Raw genomic sequence first — 11,895 nt, forward strand, 5'->3', positions numbered from 1 at the left:
TGGTGGTAACCTGCCACTCCTGAAATTCACCCGCATTTGGTAAGTTGGTGGATGTTAATGTCAGTCGTTTTCTGTGTAATGTATATATATTTTAAAGCCTTATGCATATAATACCAAAAAATATGCATGTATGGTGGAGATATTATTTTTGACAAAATTGGGGCCACCACCCTCACATTCTGTCATACTCCTGGATTCCAGCCCGGGCTGGGCGTGGCCAGCTAATCAGAAGGCGCACACCAAGGCCACTGATTAGACCCAGTACATATGGGACTTGGGGGACGACTTGTCCTTCGCCAGATCGTTGCCTCACATGCCTCGTTCCCGCACTACCGTATGCCTGATGTCAACCTTCCGTGTACCGACCCACGCCTGGTCCCCGACCAACCTCGTAAGCCTGCCGCTACTGCTACTTCTGCTTGATTGGCCTGACTCACTGATTACTAACCTTGGACCGAACAAAGGCTTCCTCTGTACTCCCTGCTTGCCTCTGGAGTCGAGCTTTTGGGTCCGCCCCCAAGTCTCGTTCCTGACAGAACGATCTGGCCACAACATGGACCCAGCCAACTCGGAAGCCATCTGCCGTTCGCTGCAAGTTCAGGGCAGACCCCTGGTCGAGCAGGAGGCTGCTCTCCAGGTTACTAATTAGCCTCCCAAGCTAGCGCGGCTCCCACACCAATGGTGGCCACTCCGCCTGTTGTTCCGGTTCTGCCCGCCCCGGAGTTCCCCCTTGCCAGCATAAACCCCCTCTCTCGACCGGAACGATTCTCAGGCGACTCAGGGAACGTCAACCCCTTCCTCGCCCAGTGCAACCTCCATTTTGAACTGCAGGAGTCCGCCTTCCCCACGGACCGCTCCCGGATTGCCTTCGTCATTTCCCACACAATGGGAAGGGCGGAGGCATAGGGCACGGCAGAATGGAGTCGTAACTCGGAGACGTGTCGTTCCTGGACGGCATTCGTCTGTGCTCTTACCCAAGCGTTCCAGTATGCACCGCCTGAATGCAAGGTGGCGGCTTCGTTCATGACGCTTCGCCAAGGGGGTCGTCGCGTCTCGGAATACGCAATCGAGTTTCGGATCCAGGCCACCGAGAGCCGATGGAACGAGGAAGCCCTCCGCGATGCCTTCTTCCAGGGACTCTCTCCGCAGATCCGGGGCCTCCTCATCACCATGGACCTCCCTCCTTCGCTAGACGCCCTCATCGTGTTGGCCCTCAAGGTCGACCAGCGACTGGTAATGCAGGGGCAAATGGATGCGATGACCGAGGGAGAGAAGGAGGTGGCCAGTCTGGGCGCTTCCCGACTGCCCACTCTTCCCTCCATGGCAGAACCCATGCAGGTGGAGGGTCTTGACAGGCCAGTGAAGGAGCGTCTGCGCCGCTAACAAGAGGGGCGCTGTTTCTACTGTGGTTTTCTATGACACATAATCGCCCAATGCCCGGTTCGACTGAAGCGCCCCGACCTCAGGATCTCCACTCCGGTGAGTGTGCGGTATACCGTGGCAGAGTCAGGGCGGTCGCTTCTTCACCTCACCTTGGGAACAGACTCCCCCTCATGTACTGTGACTGCGTTCGTCGACTCCGGTTCAGGTGCAAATCTGATTAATCCCCACGTTGTCGAAACGTTGGGTGCAGCGACCTTCCCTACACAGCGGCTCCGTAATGCCTATGCCGCTAATGGGAAGTTCCTCTGCCGGTTAACGTACCATGCACAGACTTTGCGAATGGGCTTTCCGGACGCTTACACTGAGCGCATTAGCTTTCACATTTTCAATGCACGTAGCAGTGACATTATCTTGGGGAGCCCGTGGCTCAAAGATCACAATCCGCACATTGGTTGGGCCACGGGCCAGATAAAGGCGTGAGGCGAAGATTGCCGCAAGCGGTGCTTCGCTGCCCGGGAGGACGGGAGGATCCAAGTCGTGCCGGTATGGCTAGAAGAACTCCGTCTCGGAGCTAACCGTGGTGCCCTCCTGCTATCATGACTTGAAGGAGGTGTTCTCGGAAACTAAGGCGAAATCCCTGCCGCCGCATCGGCCGTATGACTGCGCCATTGAGCTTCTCCCAGGCAGTTCACCTTCTAGAGGGAAATTATTTTCGTTAACAGGACTGGAGCACCAGCCGGACGCTCTCTCGCGGATACACGAGGGATATCGCGTGGAATCTGCGGCCGCCTCGATCCTACCAGAGGCGTGCTTCGTGTCCGGTTTCACCTGGGCGGTCGAGACTTGGGTGAAGGGGGCCCTGAGGGAGACGCTGGGCCCCACTGCTTGTCCGTCCGATTGCCTCTTTGTCGTGCCATCACTGCGGGGAGACCTCATTAACTGGGCTCACACCAACAAGACGGTATGCCACCCGGGCATGGCGAAGAGGCGCTCTGTAATCGAACAACGGTTCTGGTGGTCCAACCTAAGTGAGGATGTGACAGAGTTCGTCAACGCCTGCTCGGTGTGTGCAGCCAATAAGACGTCCCGTCTGCGGCCTGTTGGAGAGCTGTGGCCTCTGTCCATTCGCTCCTGCCCGAGGTCGCATATTGCACTGGACTTTGTCACCGGGTTACCGCCCTCTGAAGGGAGCACAGTGGTTCTATCCATAGTGGACCGGTTCTCGAAAATGGTCCACTTCGTGCCGGCCCTGAAGATCCCATCGGCTAAGCAGACTTCCCAGTTGTTGCTAGACGAGGTCGTTCGCTGCCACGGGTTCCCACGGGACATTGTTTCGGGCAGAGGTCCACAATTCATCGCCCGGTTCTGGAAAGAATTCTGTGCCCTCATCGGCGCCTCGGCGAGTCTGATATTGGGCCATCACCTGGAGTCCAAAGGTCAGACAAAGAGGGTCAATCAAGACCTGGAGACTGGGCTTTGCTGCTTGGCATCCAGGGACCAGAGCACTTGGAGCCAGCACCTCAAATGGGTGGAGTACGCTCATAACTCTCTGCCCTCCACCTCGACAGGAATGGCTCCATTTCACGTCGTGCACTGCTATCCTCCCTCTCTGTTTCCTTCATTGGCCTAGGCCTCCGCGGTGCCATCAGCCCTGGCTGTTATACGATGCTGTAGATGGACCTGGGAAGCAGCACGCAGGACGCTGCTGCGCATGGGCAGTGCCTACAAGTCCGCAGCAGACCGCAAGAGGAGAGGTGGGCCAGAGCTCAAGGTGGGACAGCGAGTGTGGCTCTCCACCAAAGATCTCCCGCTGCGGATGGAATCTCGCAAACTTGCTCCCAGGTTCGTTGGTCCATTCCCGGTCAGCAAAAACGTTAACCCTGTCGCCGTGTCACTTAAATTACCCAGGTTGATGAGGGTTCACTCAACATTCCACTTCAGCGGACTGCGCCTGACTCGCCCATCTCCACTGGTTCTTCCGGCCAAGACCCCCCCGCCTACCAGCATGGTGGACGTATACTGTGTGCCGGCTGCTGTCTTCCCGTCACAAAGGAAGGGGGGTCCAGTACTTGGTAGACTGGGAGGGATATGTCCCAGAGGAGCGCTCCTGGTACCCTCCCATTTCATTATGGACCCCTCCCTCATCAAGGACCCCTCATCAAGGACTTCCACGCGGCCCATCCTGACGCTCTTGGGCCGTCGTGAGCTGGTCGTTGGAAGTACTGTCATGCTCCTGGCCAGCTAATCAGAAAGTGCACACCTGCGCCTCATGAGCACTGATTAGACCCAGTACATATAGGACGTGGGGGACGACTAGTCCTTCGCCAGAGCATTGCCTCTCATGCCTCATTCCCGCACTACTGCATGCCTGACATCTACCTTCCGTATACCGGATGTAGACCGTGATAAGTGTCTGCCTAATATTCCCTGCACAAAATACTTTCATTTTTCAAATGAATAATGATCATACGCACAGCTGAAGAGAGAACAGAAAGTAAGATAGATTACATCACACTCGATCTTCCTCTAAGGGGTGAACAATAGTATTTAGTTTAGTCATTTGGGGTCAAACCAATTCATGAATCACATAAATCATGAACTACAAGGAGTGAAGTAGAATATGAATCGACATTTCATATAGTTTACACTTTTGATCGCTTTGACACCCACAAGTGAAAAGTGTCACTCGTGTCACTTTCCCCTCACCTGCACTGCAATCTGCTCATCTGACCCGAACAGTCACAGCGGTGTTTGTGCAACTGGCAAGAGCATCTGGTTCTTGCTGTTGTCATTTAGATTTACCCCATCTCAACAGTACCTCAGGTCAGCGGATCAGCTGCTTCTTGGGGTGCTGAGGTCTTGGCAAAAAATCAGAAGGGACTGGGCCTTTTCTGTTGCCGGTCCCTCATTGTGGAATGATGTCCCTCTGCACATTAGAGACGCCCCCTCGCTTTTTCTTTTCTTTTTTTTTTTTTTTTTTGCTGTTTTTGTACTGTTGGCCCCACAGTTCTGAGGACCCATGTTCTTTCCTGGCCCCACCTGTGTGGAGTTTGCACGTTCTCCCTGTGCCTGCGTAGGTTTTCTCCGGGCACGTCGCTTTCCTCTCACATCCCAAAAACACGCAACATTAATTGGACACTCTAAATTGCCCCTAGCTGTGATTGTGAGTGCGGCTGTTTGTCTCAATGAAGCCTGCAATTGGCTGGCAACCAGTTCAGGGTGTATCCTGCCTCCTGCCCGATGACAGCTGGGATAGGCTCCAGCACTCCCGCGACCCTTGTGTTGATAAGTGGCTAAAAAAATGAATGAATGAATGCATTTTCAAATGGTTGTTTTGTTCTCCACTTCACTGGGGTAACTACTTGTTTTCCTTAATCTGGTCTGCACATGTGGAGCAAGAAGATGGAATAGTCCATTGGATGAAAAGGTGGGAGGGGGAGTCTAAGGAATCATGATACCTCGAATATTTTTAATGTGTTTCTAAGTGTGTGATTTAGTACTAATACAATAATAAGTACTTCAACCTGAAAAACTCTTTATTCATGAGTTTATGAGATGTTTGCAGTCTTCCGTAAAACGAGATAACGATACAAACAATAAGACATTTTAGAATTCTAGAAAACAACTATCTAATCTGCCAAGGAAAACTGGATTAATAAAAAAAACCTACATCCTAGATGACTACATCCTCTTATTTAATGTTTGTTCGCTTGCTCCTTTCTAAGAACTGCTGACAAGTAGAACGCTGACTGACTGGCGAGGCTCGGAAAGTTCCATTGCGTCTCCTTTCTGTCTTTGGACCTCTGCAGCGTTGGTGCCTCGGGAGCAGCCATTTTGTTTCTCTGTTTTTGTTTACATGCCGAGCGTGTCTGCGAGAGAGCGAGAGGCTGTCCTCAGAGGGCTGACTGGACGTGAAAAAAAACCCAAAAAGCTCTGACTGTCTTCCATCCGGAGTCAACAAAATTTCTCAGTGTTTGTGCTCACCTAAGCGTCTTTAATCAAGAAAAAGGGTTTCCCAAGAATTTAATAAATCTATACATGCCACTTGAGTTAGTACATTATGTACAACTGACTAACACTGGAAATTCTTAGGTAAAGTTGGAAACCATTATTAGAGAAACCACACGTTACACTGACATTAATTACAGTTTATTGCAATAAAACACCTCCTAAATCAACAGTTTAAAAGAAACATTGCTCATCATCGCATACATACTGCATATACATACAACAAATGTTGTGTTAATGGTACTGTATTCTTCGTGCTGTATGCATTTATCCTAAATGACTTTAAAAGAGACAATTGTCAGATGTGGTAGAATAAATCCATCCTAATGTTGAATATTGATTCCATGGAATTTATCTGAGCCGCCTTTTCTCACAAGGGTTGTGTCATAATTCATTTATTCATTTTTTTTCTCTATGACCAGCAGTTCGAATCCCGATTCCGACTATCCGGTGTTGAAGTCTCCTTGGGTATGACACTGAACCCTAAATAGTCTCCAGGTCAGCATTTTTAACGAGAAACTGTTCTCAATTGCCTTACCTGGTTAACGATAGGAAATTATTATTAGGGTGGCGGTGATTTGCCGCTGATCCCAGCTGACTTGATCCCAGAGCAGGAGAAACCCTGATTTGGTCCACTCAATCAAATGGTACATACTGTACTAACATGCAGCACAAATGTTCACATTCATGCCCAGCAACAATTCGGGTCTTCAATTAATCTAAGAAATGCTTTACACAGGGAGAAAATTTAAACCCCACACAGGTGGGCTTCAGCTGAGTTTTTTTTTAAAAATTATTATTATTATTGGTTTACGGCCGTGCTACCGTGAGAACACCCAATCTCGTCACATCTCGGAAGCTAAGCGGATTTGGCCCTGGTTAGTTCTTGGATGGGAGACTACCCGGTAATACCTGGTGCTGTAAGCTTCTCTCCCCAGCTAACATGCAGAGAGGTTGCGTCAGGAAGGGCATCCGGTGTAAAACTGTGTCAAACAAATATGCGTTTGTCTGAGATGACACGCTGTGGCAAAATCTAACAGGACAAGCCGAATGGAAAAGGAGAAGCATTATTATTATTCTCGTGGCACGGTGATGCAGCTGTCGAGCATTGGCCTCACAGTTCTGAGGTCCCGGGTTCAATCCCAGACCCGCCAGTGTGGAATTTGCATGTTCTCCCCATGTTTGCATGGGTTTTCTCCGAGCACTGCGGTTTCCTCCCACATTCCAAAAACATGCAACATTAATTGGACACTATAAATTGCCCCTAGGTGTGATTGTGAGTGCTGCTCTTTGTCTCAATGTGCCCTGTGATTAGCTGGCAACTAGTTCAGGGTGTACCCCGCTTCCTGGTCGTTGAAAGCTGGGATAGGCTCCGGCATTCCCCGCGACCCTCGTGAGGATAAGTGGTGAAGAAAATGGATGGATTATTATGTACATTTTTTCGTACATGGTTTTTGGCATCATTCTGCAGCTAAATGCAGTTAGCTAAATCTTGAACAAAATATTTCTCTTTGCCCTGAGATCAATGTATTTCTCCCTTTTCCATGTTTTGAGAAAAGTCAGGAAGTTTTTTATTGTCTGTTTTTGTTTGGACTTTTTTTTTTTTAATGATATCTGGAGTTTTTGTCCTAATAGTCATCTGGCTCACATTTTTGAGGTTTAGATTTCAAATTATGGCTCTGGACTTCCTGTATGGTCTCGAATGTTGTCCTCGTGATTGTGAGGGTTTTCTCAGGGTGCCCCGTCTCCTCCCACATTCTAAAAACACCGAAGGTTCACTGAAGACTGTAAATTGTCAATCGGTGTAAATAAGAGGGTTAATGTTTGTTTGACAGTAAAATAGGCATCTTTCCAAAAAAAATCTGGTCGATAATGTGAAACAAAGTGCCCATACCGTGCTTAATTCATTACCGTGATCATGGTTTTCCTGCTTCCAAAACCTGAATGACTGCAGTTTGTGGTTCACAAGCTCAGCCGCAGCACTTTGCAAAAGTGGCCAGCGGTCAAGTTCTTTGCACACGGGCACTTTAAAAATGCTCTCGTTTGCTTTTCACCTCTGGCGTCGGTATTGCCAGACATCCATATGTTGCTTTCCATGCGGCAAGATTAAAAAAAGATGCTCACTCATATATTGTGCATCCATTATGTCAAAAGAAAAATGATTGTGGAATACAATGAAATCAATGACAGGTAACATTTATTATTCATAATTCAGCTACACTGCACGTCTAATGTAATACAATAGCTGTATCGAAAAGACTTTTACCGCGCTTGTCTGGAATGGCAGCCGATGAAACACAGACCTCTGCCAAGGTCTAAAAGCAATTTGTGTTTTTTCTGTAGATATCACAGTACACTAGTGCTCATCACATCTGCATCATCCTTCTGATGTGCAGTGTTTGACTCCCACCTATGGTCCTCCTGTGAGGGACTTGTATGTCCATGTGTAACACTTTCAAAAAACATGCATTTGGGTTAATTGACGTCTCTAAATGCAATTGTGGAAGGTTCTTTGTTAATATGCAACCTGTGATTGGCTGGCAGCCAGTCCATATACCCTCCTCCTCCCCCACCGCTTTTTTCCTAAAACTTAGCTTTCCAGTGACCAAGTAGTATATAACTAACCAATGGAGGGATGTATCTTCCTGATTTGTGGAGATTATACGCTTATAATGGACTGACCGAACCACATTCTGGGGTTAGATGGTAAATCCGCTGGTGACACAAAATAGTAAAACTGAAAATAAATTCCAGTGATATAATGAACCACCCCTCTGCTTCCCTTGTACTGGATCTCATTAGATTGTGCCCGTGTACCTAATGATGTCTGGTACTCTCAATCTTTTACGACAAAGCTACACTGTTGTAACACAAGCCGTACATGGCTTGACTTTTACTTACAGAAATAAGCAGGGACATCTTGGATGGCAGCACATGTTCCTTTAAAACCAGTACCTTTTGGCATTTATGGCAGCCTCACATATGTTCATGTTACTCATGTGATGGGCACTAACACACTCCACTCACGGGTGGCCTCATTGCTTGTGAACAACTGAACCCTTTGGAGATGCTTGTTTTATACCCAATCATGACACTCTCTTGTTTTCAATTAGCCTTTTCACCTGTGGAACGTTTCAAAAATGGGTTGGCCCTCTTGTTGCTGCTGTCCTATCTTTTTTGGAACCTTTTGGTGGAGGTGTAAAATTAAATTGAGATTTTTTTTTTTTTTTGCACTCAACAAAACAATTATCTTCATCATTTGAAACTTTAAAATAGCTTGTCTTTGCATTGAATTCAAGACTGGTTGGAAATGATTTCCAAATCATTAGATTCTGATTGATGGTGTCGTGGTACACACGTCTGCCTTTAGTCCGGGCAGTGTGGGATTGGTTCCCGCTCAGTGATGATGTCGATATCTGCCCTGCGACTGACTGGCGACCACTTCAGGGTGTAGTCTGCCTTTTGCCTGAAGCTAGGTGGGATAGGCTCCAGCTTTCCCATGACCCTTGTGAGGATAAGTGGCTTGAATAATGGATGGGTGGATAGATTCTGATTATAATTATGTTTTACATGATATCCCAACTTAATTGTATTTGAGGTGTGTATAGTAACGGGGCAATTTTTTAAAATTGATTAATTCCTTTGTTTTTACGGTGCATTTTTATTGTCACGATGCATCCTCAAGCAATACACCCACCCATCAGCCTTCCATCCAGAATAGGATACACAATTATATGGCATGTCATAAAATATTCACTAGCCTGCACCAAAAAGCCAATGCAGCTCCGCAGTTAGCTCATATTGAGCAGCATCTATTATATTGTTCATACAAGCTTCATTTCAGCAGCAGTACAGTAAACATGTAACAGTACCAGGGTGTTTCTGAGAAACCAACCCGCGGGGATCATATCAGTGAGTCACCATTCATCCTGAAAGCCGCCCCTTCTCAATGTACTCAATAAACCCACACTCCTCCCATCACACCTCCCACCCAACATCCCATCATTGCTCCTCTGTCTCTTGCACTCCTTGCAGTTCAGTATGTGATACGGTTGGTATAACAGTCATGACAAGCACAGCATCCTTACGACGTCCCCTTCACAGCGTGAGCTCTAACCTGGCATTGCACTGTTTTTACACCGCAGCCACACACCACATTCATCACTACAGTAAACACTCAATCAGCCCTTTGGTCACAACAACTGTCGTTTTCTCATTTGCTTACCCAAATGCTAGACAACACTACTGTTTTTAAAAAGGTAGTTTAGCTTTACTTTTACGGATGCTCCAATGTAGTTCTTTTTTCACTATGACGACTTGCATTAGAAACTATCCATCCATCCATCCATCCATTTTCTGATCTGCTTGTCCTCATGGGGTCCTGGGAGTGCTGGAGCAGGGTCCACGCTGAAGTGGTTGCCAGCCAATTGCAGAGCATAGAGACAAACAACAGTTGCACTCACAATCCCACATTGGGGCAATTTAGAGTCTCCAATTCATTTATGTCTTTGGGATGTGGGAGGAAACTGGAGTGCACAGAGAAAACCCACACAGGCACGGAAAGAACATGCAAACTCCACACAGGCAGGGCCGACATTTGAACCCTGGCCCTCAGAAATGTAAGGCCAACGCTCAACAGCTGTGCTGCCGTGTACCGCATTAGAAAAAACAAAAATGTCTATATAAAGATACACTGTCATTTGAATGTACTTCAACTGAACATGTACATTGATGGCACATGATTAAAATGTGTCAAATTAAAATATGATCCATATATTTTTGACTGATCTATCTATCTATCTATCTATCTATCTATCTATCTATCTATCTATCTATCTATCTATCTATCTATCTATCTATCTATCTATCTATCTATCTATCTATCTATCTATCTATCTATCTATCTATCTATCTATCTATCTATCTATCTATCTATCTATCTATCTATCTATCTATCTATCTATCTATCTATCTATCTATCTATCTATCTATCTATCTATCTATCTATCTATCTATCTATCTATCTATCTATTGGTCTGTCTGCCTGTCTCCCTGTCTCCCTATTTGTCTGTCCTTCAGGGGCGCTCCCTGATCACCCCCACTTAAAATGCCACAGCGTCCCAGTCGTGACCCACAACTCCGAAAAGTGAGGTGCATTGCAGCGACTCTTTTTCTTATTGCCGCACGCACCTAAAAAACGGCAGAGCGTTAATTGCCAACCGCGCCCCCACTTGCGACTGACGGAGCACGCGTGGCGTGACGTTGATGGCGGCAAGCGTGTCACGGCGCGCATTCACACCCCTTCCTCCCCCTTTCTGTTCATACGGGCTACCCTCCTCCTATCACCTTCACCATGGCGCACTTCACGATTGCACATCCGCCGCAATCACCTTGTACGCACTGTTTCTCTCTCTCTCTCTCTTTTTTTTTTTTTAAATAAAAAACGTTTTCGTGAGATGATTGCACACCACCTCAAGACGACATCAGCATCAATCTTCCTGCTGCGGATTCACAGTCACACCAGAATGATGTTTAGCTCAATACCAATGTAGGGACGCTTGTTATATTTCCTCCGATTTGACAGCCTCGCGGCGTGGCCTTTCCTCCATTTTCAACCGTGTGTCACTATCCGAGGTGCTGACAGGGCGAAAACGCCCACAACGCATCGACGCATTATTGCGCACCGTATCCATCCAAGTCACTGCGCGTTTGCGCTCAAGAGGTCACGCACTGTTCCTTCCTCACACGCACTGGCGATCAAATAAGCCGAATCATCCACAAATACTTCAGTCAATCGCTGCTATCCATTCACAAGTGAGAATTCATCAACTGATACCCAGTGTGCAAGTTGCGAAAGGGAAAGAGAAAAGGGGAGCAGACTTACCCGAGCTTGTTGTCGTCGGCCCTGCAGTCAGCACTGGAGGAAACGCGTTGGCTGTTTCGGGACCGGCAGCCCCCCCACCCACCCCTTTCTGGCTCTCTGTATACGCAGGAGTGTGTGTTGACGTTGTGACGGTGATGCTGCAAAGGCAATGCGCCGAGTCTTGCTCACTTCTTCAATGGAGGGAAGCGGTGAAGATCTCGTCAAAAGATGGCGGAGTCTCTGACGTCAGCAGCAGCAACGTTGCATAGGAAAAAAGTGGGGGCGGTGTTTTCTTTAATATATATATATATATCATAAATGATTTTTTTTTTAAATTATGGACATGTAGCCTCTTCTGAGTATTTAGTGTAGTTTAAGATGTTTTCTCAGTATAGACTGATGTGACACTTCATTAGGTACACCTGCAATACACAATATACTTTTATTAACTAGTAGCGATTGAATAAGTTACCCTGATGAACCTGTGAAGATTTGCACATATTTTATAGTTTTGGACTTAGAAATTATGTTTCCCGAAAGAATTCATAACCACAACCGAAAAGTTATTTTAGGCTTATTTTCTCATGTTTTTTTTTTTTTTTTTTAACAAATCTCGACCCTCACCTGTTTTGTTACTAGGC

General features: G+C 47.1%; 1 protein-coding gene across 1 annotated transcript in view; it reads right to left on the reverse strand.

Moving 5' to 3' along the window:
- snap25a (synaptosome associated protein 25a) overlaps positions 1-11,426 on the reverse strand; it is a 48,014-nt gene extending 36,588 nt beyond the window's left edge. Inside the window, exon 1 of the mRNA XM_061813051.1 lies at positions 11,276-11,426. The gene's annotated coding sequence lies outside the window, so the exon portion shown is untranslated. The remainder of the gene's footprint in view (positions 1-11,275) is intronic.
- Between the last annotated feature and the right edge of the window lie 469 nt (positions 11,427-11,895).

This window comes from Syngnathoides biaculeatus, chromosome 23 (genome assembly GCF_019802595.1).
Source record: "Syngnathoides biaculeatus isolate LvHL_M chromosome 23, ASM1980259v1, whole genome shotgun sequence".
Lineage (NCBI taxonomy): Eukaryota > Metazoa > Chordata > Actinopteri > Syngnathiformes > Syngnathidae > Syngnathoides > Syngnathoides biaculeatus.